The 10,043-nt window shown below is 39.6% G+C and overlaps 1 pseudogene; it reads left to right on the top strand.

Moving 5' to 3' along the window:
• The first annotated feature begins 7,938 nt into the window (after positions 1-7,938).
• On the top strand, positions 7,939-8,722 carry LOC113915939 (annotated as a pseudogene).
• Positions 8,723-10,043: the final 1,321 nt, after the last annotated feature.

The following is a 10,043-nucleotide window of genomic DNA, read 5'->3' as shown; positions in this document are numbered from 1 at the left end:
ATCTTTAGGAATGCATCCATTTCTTCCAGATGATCTAATTTGCTGGCATATAGTTGCTCACAATATGTTCTTATAACTGTTTGTATTTCTTTGGTGTTGGTTGTGATCTCTCCTCTTTCATTCATGATTTTATTATTTGGGTCATTTTTCTTTTTGATAGGTCTGGCCAAGGGTTTATCAATCTTGTTAATTCTTTCAAAGAATCAGCTTCTAGTTTCGTTGATCTGTTCTGTTCTTTTGGTTTCTATTTCATTGATATCTGCTCTGATCTTTATTATTTCTCTTCTCCTGCTGGGTTTAGGCTTTATTTGCTGTTCTTTCTCCAGCTCGTTTAGGTGTAGGATTAGGTTGTGTATTTGAGACTTTTCTTGTTTCTTGAGAAAGGCTTGTATTGCTATATACTTTCCTCTTAGGACCATCTTTGCTGCATCCCAAAGATTTTGAACAGTTGTGTTTTCATTTTCATTTGTTTCCATGAATTTTTTTAATTCTTCTTCAATTTCCTTATTGACCCATTCATTCTTTAGTAGGATGCTCTTTAGCCTCCATGTATTTGAGTTCTTTCCGACTTTTCTCTTGTGATTGAGTTCTAGTTTCAAAACATTGTGGTCCAAAAATATGCAGGGAATGATCCCAATCTTTTGGTACTGGTTGAGACCTGATTTGTGACCTAGGATTTGATCTATTCTGGAGAATGTTCCATGTGCACTAGAGACGAATGTGTATTCTCTTGCTTTGGGATGGAATGTTCTGAATTTATCTGTGAAGTCCATTTTGTCCAGGGTGTCATTTAAAGTATTTCCTTGTTGATTTTTGCTTAGATGATCTGTCTATTTCAGTGAGGAGGGTGTTAAAGTCCCCCACTATTATTGTATTGCTGTTGATGTGTTTCCTTCCTTTTGTTATAATTGGCTTATATAATTGGCTGCTCCCATGTTAGGGGCATAGATATTTACAATTGTTAGATCTTCTTGTTAGACCCTTTAAGTAGGATATAGTATCCTTCCTTATCTCTTATTATGGTCTTTGGTTTAAAATCGAATTTGTCTGGTATAAGGATTGCCACCCCAGCTTTCTTTTGATGTCCATTAACACGGTAAATGGTTTTCCACCCCCTCACTTTCAATCTGGGGGTGTCTTTGGGTCTAAAAGGAGTCTCTTGCAGACAACATATCAATAAGTCTTTTTTTTTTTATCCAATCTGATAGCCTGTGTCTTTTGATTGGGGCATTTAGCCCATTTACATTCAGGGGGTAACCTTTGAAAGATATGAATTTAGTGCCATTGTATTGCCTGTAAGGTGACCGTTATTATATATTGTCTCTGTTCCTTTCTGGTCTATGTTACTTTTAGGCTCTGTCTTTACTTAGAGGACCTCTTTCAATATTTCTTGTAGGGCTGGTTTTGTGTTTGCAAATTCCTTTAGTTTTTGTTTGTCCTGGAAGCTTTTTATCTCTCTATTTTCATTGACAGCCTAGCTGGATATAGTATTCTGGGGTGCATATTTTTCTCATTTGCCAGTCGTTTCTGGCTTGCCAGGTCTCTGTGGATAGGTCTGTTGCCAATCTAATGTTTCTACCATTGTAGGTTGCAGACCTCTTGTCCCAAGTTGCTTTCAGGATTTTCTCTTTGTCTCTGAGACTTGTAAGTTTTACTATTAGATGTTGGGGTATTGACCTATTTTTATTGATTTTGAGGGGGGGTTCTCTGTGCCTCCCGGATTTTGATGCCGGTTTCCTTCCCCAAATTAGGGAAGTTCTCTGCTATAATTTACTCCAATATACCTTCTGCCCCTCTCTCTCTTTGTCTTTTTCTGGGATCCCAATTATTCTTATAGTGTTTCATCTTATGGTATCCCTTATCTCTCGAATTCTGCCCTCGTGATCCAGTAGTTGTTTATCTCTTTTTTTCTCAGCTTCTTTATTCTCCATCATTTGGTCTTCTACATCACTAATTCTCTCTTCTGCCTCATTTATCCTAGCAGTTAGAGTCTCTGTTTTTGATTGCACTTCATTCATAGCCTTTTTTATTTTGACTTGGTTAGATTTTAGTTCTTTTATTTCTCCAGAAATTGTTTCTCTAGTATCTTCCATGCTTTTTTCAAGCCGAGCTAGTATCTTTATAATCGTCATTCTGAACTCTAGTTCTGACATCTTACTAATGTCTGTATTGATTAGGTCCCAGGCAGTCGGTACTCCCTCTTGTTCTTTTTTGTTGAGGTGAGTTTTTCTGTCTTGTCATTTTGTCCAGAGGAGAATAGATGAATGAGAGAACAAAATTCTAACAGAGTAACAACAACCCCAGAAAAATATACACTAAACAAATCAGAAGAGACCTGAAACTGGGGGGAAAGAAAGGGAAAGAAATAAAAAAGAAAAAAAGAAAGAAAGAAAGAGGAAAAAAAAATATGATTAAATATGATCAGGCTGGTGAATAGATCAGTGCCACACACTAGATTTTGGACATATTTTGGTCTGTTAGAAGACATTGCCTCCCAAAATTTTAAAGAAAGAAAAGCTTATATAGGTACAAAAATAATGGTAAGTAGGATGAAGGGATATAATATGACTGTAAAGATGAAAATTATAAAAGATATTATAAAAGGAATTGATAAGATAAGAAGTTGGTTGAAGGGTGCCTGGGTGGCTCAGTTGTTTAAGCGAATGCCTTCGGCTCAGGTCATGATCCTGGAGTCCCAGGATTGAGTCCCACATCGGGCTCCCAGCTCAGCAGGGAGTTTGCTTCTCCCTCTGACTCTCCCCCTCTCATGCTCTCTCTCTATCATTATCTCTCTCAATAAATAAACAAAAATCTTTAAAAATAAAAAAAAAGAAGGTTGAAAAAAGAAAGAGAAATTAAAAAGAAAAGGGAGTGAATGTGATCAGGCATAAGACTAGAACAAAGCCATACACTAGAGATTTAGGGTATATTTTGGTCTGTTAGAAGAATCTGTGTACCAAAATTTTAAAGTGAGAACAACTTATATATATGCACCAAAATAAGGTTAACTATAATGAAGGTATAGAATATGACTCTAAAACTGAAAAATAAAAAAGATTTTTAATAAAGGGATTGATAAGATGTTGGTTGAAAAAGGAAAAAAGAAAAATTTTTAAAAAATAGAAAAAGAAAAAGAAAAAAAGAAAATTAAAAAAATTAACTTTGAAAGACTAAGGAATCAGGAGAAAAAAAAACATGAATTCTATGTGCAGTATTCCCCTAGTGCTGTCATTCTGCCATTCTCATAGATTGGTAAACTTGGTCTTGGTCTGGCTGTTCTTGCTGATCTTCTGGGGGAGGGGCCTGTTGCCCTGGTTCCCAAATGTCTTTGCCGGAGGCAGAATTGCCCCGCCCTTGCCAGGTCCAGGCTAAGTAACCTGCTCAGGTTTGCTCTCAGTAGCTTTTGTTCCCTGCAAGCTTTCCATATAGCTTCAGAGGACGAGAGTGAAAACGGCAGCCTCCCAATCTCCAGCCCCGAGTAGCCGAAAACTCGGGTCCCCACTCCTCAGTGAGCCCCCAGAGAAAGGCAGTCAATCACTCCCGTCTCCCCAGTCTCCTGCCGCACTCCGTGCTCACCCGGCCTGTGACCCAGTGTTTCCATCTCTGGCACTGACCCCATGTGGAGTCTCCAAACCCAGCAGATCCCTGTAGTGCACTCCTGCCGCTCCTTCTGGGGGAGGAAGGGGAGTCTCCCCGCATCTGCCGCTTGTTGGGTCCCTGCTGGAAGAACAGTGGCCCGACTGTGCCTCGGATCACGGTTTATGGCAACCCTGAGCTGTGAGCCCACTCCTCCGCTCCGTCTCTACAGCCGGCTTCCCCGCTCCAATACCTGGGAGCTCTTCCTCACTCAGGCATGCCCGGTTTTTCTGTGACCCCGAGGGTCCTGAGACCACACTGTCTCAGAGATGGTTCCACCTCCCACTTAGCCACTGGAGCGACGTTCCTCAGCGGAGTGGACTTCTAAAAGTTCCAATTTTGTGCTCCACTGCTCTATCACTTGCCAGTAGCGGCTGATGGAGGCCCCCTCCCCCGCCGTCTATCTTCTGGAATATCACCTCGGATTCACTTCTCCGCACATCTTACCTTCCAGAAGGTGGTCGCTTTTCTGTTCAGAGAGTTGCTGCTATTCTTTTCTTCAATCTCCCGTTGAGTTCATAGGTGTCTATCTAGCTGAGTTCCTGGGACCAGACGAAATTTAGGTCTCCTACTCCTCTGCCCTCTTGCTCCTCCTCCTTAAATAAACATTTTTCCAAAAAGGACATATGGATGGTGAACAGATACATGAAGAAGTGGTTAACATCACTAGTCATCATCACTAATCAAAACCCCATTGAGATACCACTTCACACCTGTTAAAATGGTTTTTACAAAACAAAAGAAAAAAGAGATAACAATGTTGGCAAGGATTTGGAGAAAAGGGACCCCTTGTGTACTATTGGGAATGTAAATTGGTCTAGCAACTTTAGAGAACAATATGGAGTTTCCTAAAAAAAAAAAAAAATTAAAAATAGAACTACCATATGACTTAGCAATGCCACTTCTGGATGTATAGCCAAAGGAAACAATATCATTATGTTGATGGGATATTGGCACCCCATGTTTATTTTTTATTGCAGCATTATTCACAATAACCAAGATAACGGAAACAATCTAAGTGTCTGTCAACAGATGAATGGATGGAGAAAATGTGAAATTGAGTACTATTCAACCACAAAAAGGAGGAAATCTTGCTGTATGAGACAACATGGATGAACGTTTGCATTATGGTAAGTGAAAGAAACCAGACACAGAACAACAAATACTGTATGATCTCACTTATATATGGAATCTGAAAAAGTCAGTCTCATAGAAACAGAATAATGTGGTGGTTACTAGGGGCTGGGGGCTGGGGGCAATGGAGGGATGTTAGTCAAAAGGTACAAACTTAGTTATAAGATGAATAAGTTCTAGAGGTCTAATGTACAGTATAGTGACTATAACAATATTATACTATATATTTGAAATTTACCAAGAGCAAATCTTAAATGTTCTCATCAACACATAAAGGTAACTATGTGAGATGATGGATGTGTTAACTAACTTTATTGTGGTAATTGTTTCACAATATATACATAGAACAGATCATCATGTGTACACCTTAAATTTATACAAACTTTCTTGTCACTTGTGTTTCAGTAAATCTGGAGAAAATGTAAGTGAAAATGAAAAACGTTTTTACTCCCCAAAAATAAATAAAATAAGTTTAAGCCTGGTGATGTGTAGATTTGGGAGTCTTCAAGACACTAGTGATATTAGAAGCCATGAGGCTAGATGCAATCACAAGGGGATAAGTATAAATAGAAGAAATGCGAGAGTCAAAGACTGAGACCTGGGGCCTCCCAATGTTTAGATGATGGGTTGATAAGAAGGAAGTAACAGAGACTGAGCAGATGCTTCCAGAGATGTGGAAGGAAAACCAGGCTAGTGTGGTGTCTTAGAAGCCAGGTGAAGAATGCGTTTCAAGGAGTTGGACTGTTGGCCTTTGTAAAATGGTGGTGAAGAGGATGCAAAATGAATTTTGAGAACTAACCATTTATTTAGCTTTCAATTTCAGTGAAGTGGTAGGGGTAAAAGCCCAATTTGAACAAACTCTAGAGAGAACAAGAGAATTATAGAGGGTAGAGAATATGGGCAAGGGGGGGAGTTTGGATCTACATGAAAATGGGGTGGTTACCAGAGGCAAAAGTGGACTTCAAGAGGATATTTAAGATGTTTACATGCCACTGAGCAAGAGAAAATTGGTGACACAGGAAAGAGAGAGGAGAGTAACTGGAGCAATGTTCTTGTGTAAGCAAGAGCGGATTGGATCTGGTGCACAAGTGGAGGTGTTGGATTTATTCAAGAGCCTAGGTGGTTCTTCCAAATCAACAGGACAAAAGGCAGAGTATATGGGCATAGATGTTGATACATGGGTAGATGTAGTAGTGGCAGTGTGTGAAGTTCTCTTCTGATTGCTTCAGTTTTCTCAGGCGAATAGAAAGCAACGTTATCAGCTGTGTATGAGGTAGTAAAAACTGGAAAATCCCCTTCTCATCAATCTATCTATAATTTAGCCCCCTTCATACTTATCACTAGCATACTCTGTGTTTTGCTTACTTATATGCATTGTCTATTGACCCACCAGAATGTAAACCCCCTGAGAGTAAGTTTTTATGTTTGATGTGTTTACTGCTGTAACTGCAGAATCTAGAATACTACCAGGTAAATAGGTGTTCATTACATATTTGTTAAATTAATTAATAGAAGGTTTTATGATTATTAAAGGTGGAGTAAATTGGGCTTTTTAATATAAAAGCAAAGGAAGTATCTGTGTATGATATAGGAGTGACTGAAAAAGCTATGGGACTTGAGTACGTATCGTCTGAACAGTGGGGGAAAAAACAGGTTGAGTGGTTAGAAGAAGACTAAGGTTGGTTTTTATGGGCACCTTCCTGAGTCCCGCTCGTTCAACAAATTGGTTATAATATTTCATAAGTTTTAGGAAAAGGAATATCTTCACTTGCCTGAAAGCATTCTAAAGCTTGGAAAAAATAGTTTTAGACTGCTTATGGGTTAGATAGTTATGAATGTTGAGTCTTGTTTACAACATGTAGCAAAAGCTTCAGGTTCAGCAATCTGACAGTATGACAAATTATAGGACTGGTGGACAAAGGGAAATGAGTCTTAATAAAACATTAAAATTCATGGCTATGTGGCATACTTTTAGTGCTTCATATGCTTCTCTGCCAGAATCCAGCCCATGCTGCAGTAACTAACTTATACACAAACGTTTTTTCAACATAGCTGTGTCAATAATAGTTTTCAGGTACATAAAACTATTAAAAATGCATAAACTGATATCAGGGACATATAAAATAGAGTCAGAGACAGAAATTATTGTCATATGTTAATGTGTGACCACACATTCATCCTAAAAAAAAACAAACTATCACCTTTTTGTTGGCAGTGTGCTGTTGTGAGTCTCTAGAAAGAGAGCTAGGCAAAGGAATCAGGTAGACTCAAATTTGAGTATCAGTCAGATGAATCCGGAATAGAGAAAACAATCCACGTCTCCCCTTTCCTTTCCCATCCTCCCTTCCCCTTTCCCTCCCTTTTTCCTTCCCTTCTAGAGAGTTTTAATGCAAAAAAAAAAAAAAATGTTTATTCAGTTGAGGAAAGGGCTGAGAAGCTCTTGGGAAGGGGTCCGGTTGGGCAATTCAGAGATGAGCAAGAACAGGAAGCAGCAACCCCTAAGGCTAAAGCCGCTGGGAGAAGGTGGACTACCCAGTCTTGTTTTCTGTGGCCTCCCAGTCTCCACCAGCTCCCAACTTTCCCACCCCTTGGCCACATATAATCCAGAAGCCACAACAAAGGGGTCTGGGAAATGTAGTTCCTTCCAATAGAGAGCAGGCACAGAGAGAGGCAGAGAATATCTGAGAGCAAAGAAACAGCTCAAAAATCCTGTTCAACCTTTTATTAGCTGTGAGACCTTGCTTTAACATTTAAGTCAGTTTCTTCATCAGCAGCATGAGAAGAAGGATACCTACGACTTGGGAGTTTTGTGATTCCAAATACATTAATGTATATAGAGTGCTTAGTTCATAGTGGGAGCTCAGAACATGTTTCTCTCCCCTTTCCCATTTAGAAATAGTCCTCGCGGGGCGCCTGGGTGGCTCAGTCGTTAAGCATCTGCCTTCGGCTCAGGTCATGATCTCAGGATCCTGGGATCGAGCCCCGCATTGGGCTCCCTGCTCAGCAGGAAGCCTGCTTCTCCCTCTCCCACTCTCCCTGCTTGTGTTCCCTCTCTCGCTGTGTCTCTCTCTGTCAAATAAATAAAATCTTAAAAAAAAAAAAGAAAAAGAAATAGTCCTCGCTCGGGTACCGGAAAGAGACGGGTCTCTTTTCATTCCCAGCGCAGCCATGGCTCGTCGTCCCAAGAAGCATCTGAAGCATGTAGCAGCTCCAAAGCATTGGATGCTGGATAAACTGGTGTGTTTGCTCCTCGCCCATCTACTGGTCCCCATAATTGAGAGAATGTCTCCCTCTCATCATTTTCCTAAGGAACAGACTTAAGTATGCCCTAACAGGAGATGAAGTAAAGATCTGTATGCAGCGTTTTATTAAGATTGATGGCAAGGTCCGAACTGATATAACCTACCCTGCTGGTTTTATGGATGTCATCAGCATTGACAAGACTGGGGAGAATTTCCGTCTGATCTATGACACCAAGGGTCGCTTTGCTGTTCATCGGATAACACCTGAGGAGGCCAAGTATAAGTTGTGCAAAGTGAGAAAGATCTTTGTAGGGACAAAAGGAATCCCTCATCTGGTGACTCATGATGCATGCACTGTCCGCCATTCTGATCCCCTCATCAAGGTGAATGATACCATTCAGATCGATTTGGAGACTGGAAAGATTACTGATTTCATCAAGTTTGATACTGGTAATCTGTGTATGGTGACTGGGGGTGCCAACCTGGGAAGAATTGGTGTGATCACCAACAGAGAGAGACATCCTGGTTCGTTTGATGTGGTTCACGTGAAAGATGCCAATGGCAACAGCTTTGCCACCCGACTCTGCAACATTTTTGTTATTGGCAAAGGCAACAAACTGTGGATTTCTCTTCCCCAGGGAAAGGGTATCCGCCTCACCATCGCTGAAGAGAGAGACAAGAGACTGGCTGCCAAACAGAGCAGCAGGTAAAATGGTCCCTAGGTGACGTGATTGGAAGACATTATATACACTTAATTAAAGGTCATACAGCACGATAAAAAAAAAAAAGAAATAGTCCTCAAAGAATTGTTTTCCTAGAAAGATGAAGAAAGGAATGATTCTGAAGAGAATTTGCCACCGAATCTTACCTTTGGCTCTGCTTTAATTTCAATAATCTTCATCTAAAGCAGCACAAAATCCAAAACTGATTCAAAGGGGCAGTTCTCAAAGCTCACATTTATCTAGAATTGTTTCTTTGAATTCTTGGTCATTCCCTCATGCCCCTGACAAGATAATGCTTGTAGTAATGGCCACAAAAATCAATGAACAAGTGTTGCTAGAAGAGACTAAAGTCAATAGCACTTAATCGTTCCTGCTAAAATAAAATGTTGAAATTTTTCATAGATCCTGAAAGAGAGGATTTTTTAATGAGTGCACTAAAATCTTAAGGGAGATTTATCTGTTGACAGTAAAACCCACTGCCAACGTTAAAAAACATGCTCAAGAAAGTGTGCGTGAGGAAACACAGTAAAATCTCATTTAGTTTGTCCTAATTTGAAATTCGGGGTAACTTGGTCTTGAAAAGATTTAAGTTCCTACTTAATGATCTAATTAATTTAATTCATCAAGCTCTTACTGAGTTGCTTTTGCCCCAGGGCTGGGCTCAGGACAACAAACTCAACAACACTTGTAACCTGTCCCTGCTTTCAAGGCATTCCTTGTCTGGTAGGGTTTCCCTTGGTGGAAAGTTCGAGTAAATTATGATTCAGGAAGCAAACTTAATCTATTTAATAAAAAGCTTTTAGTAAATTGTATGACTCACTACAAATAATTTGTATCTTTTCATTAAGGCAGGCTGTGAATTCTTATTTTGCTTAGAGTGTTACTTAATTGCAATAGAATGAAAAGACTTTTTTTTTAGCAGATAGTCCTGGGATCAAAATCTGACTTTGTAATACACTAGATTGATTTTGGACAAACCATCAACTTGTGGATAATACTATCTGCTCTGTAGTATTTCCATGGCAGTTAACTAAGGAAATGTATGAGAGGATTTGGCCCACCACCTGGTTCCACATTCTTAAGTAATATTTGATGATTCATGCTCTTCCCTTCTCCGGGAAATGCTCTACCTTTTAGTGACCAGTTCTAGTTATCCAGTCACTAGAGAGTAATAAAAAATGATTTAAAAATGTTTTCTGTGTTTTAGAATTTTATGAATGATCAGGCATGCCCTATCCAGAGTTTACTTGCATTTAAAAGGGTTTTGTTTTGTGTTTTTAATTTATATATAAAAAGCATTATGGGGGTA

The sequence above is a fragment of the Zalophus californianus genome, chromosome 1 (genome assembly GCF_009762305.2).
Source record: "Zalophus californianus isolate mZalCal1 chromosome 1, mZalCal1.pri.v2, whole genome shotgun sequence".
Taxonomy (NCBI): Eukaryota; Metazoa; Chordata; class Mammalia; order Carnivora; family Otariidae; genus Zalophus; species Zalophus californianus.
The sequence above is the reverse complement of the archived record's forward strand: the minus strand, read 5'-3'. Positions and strand labels throughout refer to the sequence as shown.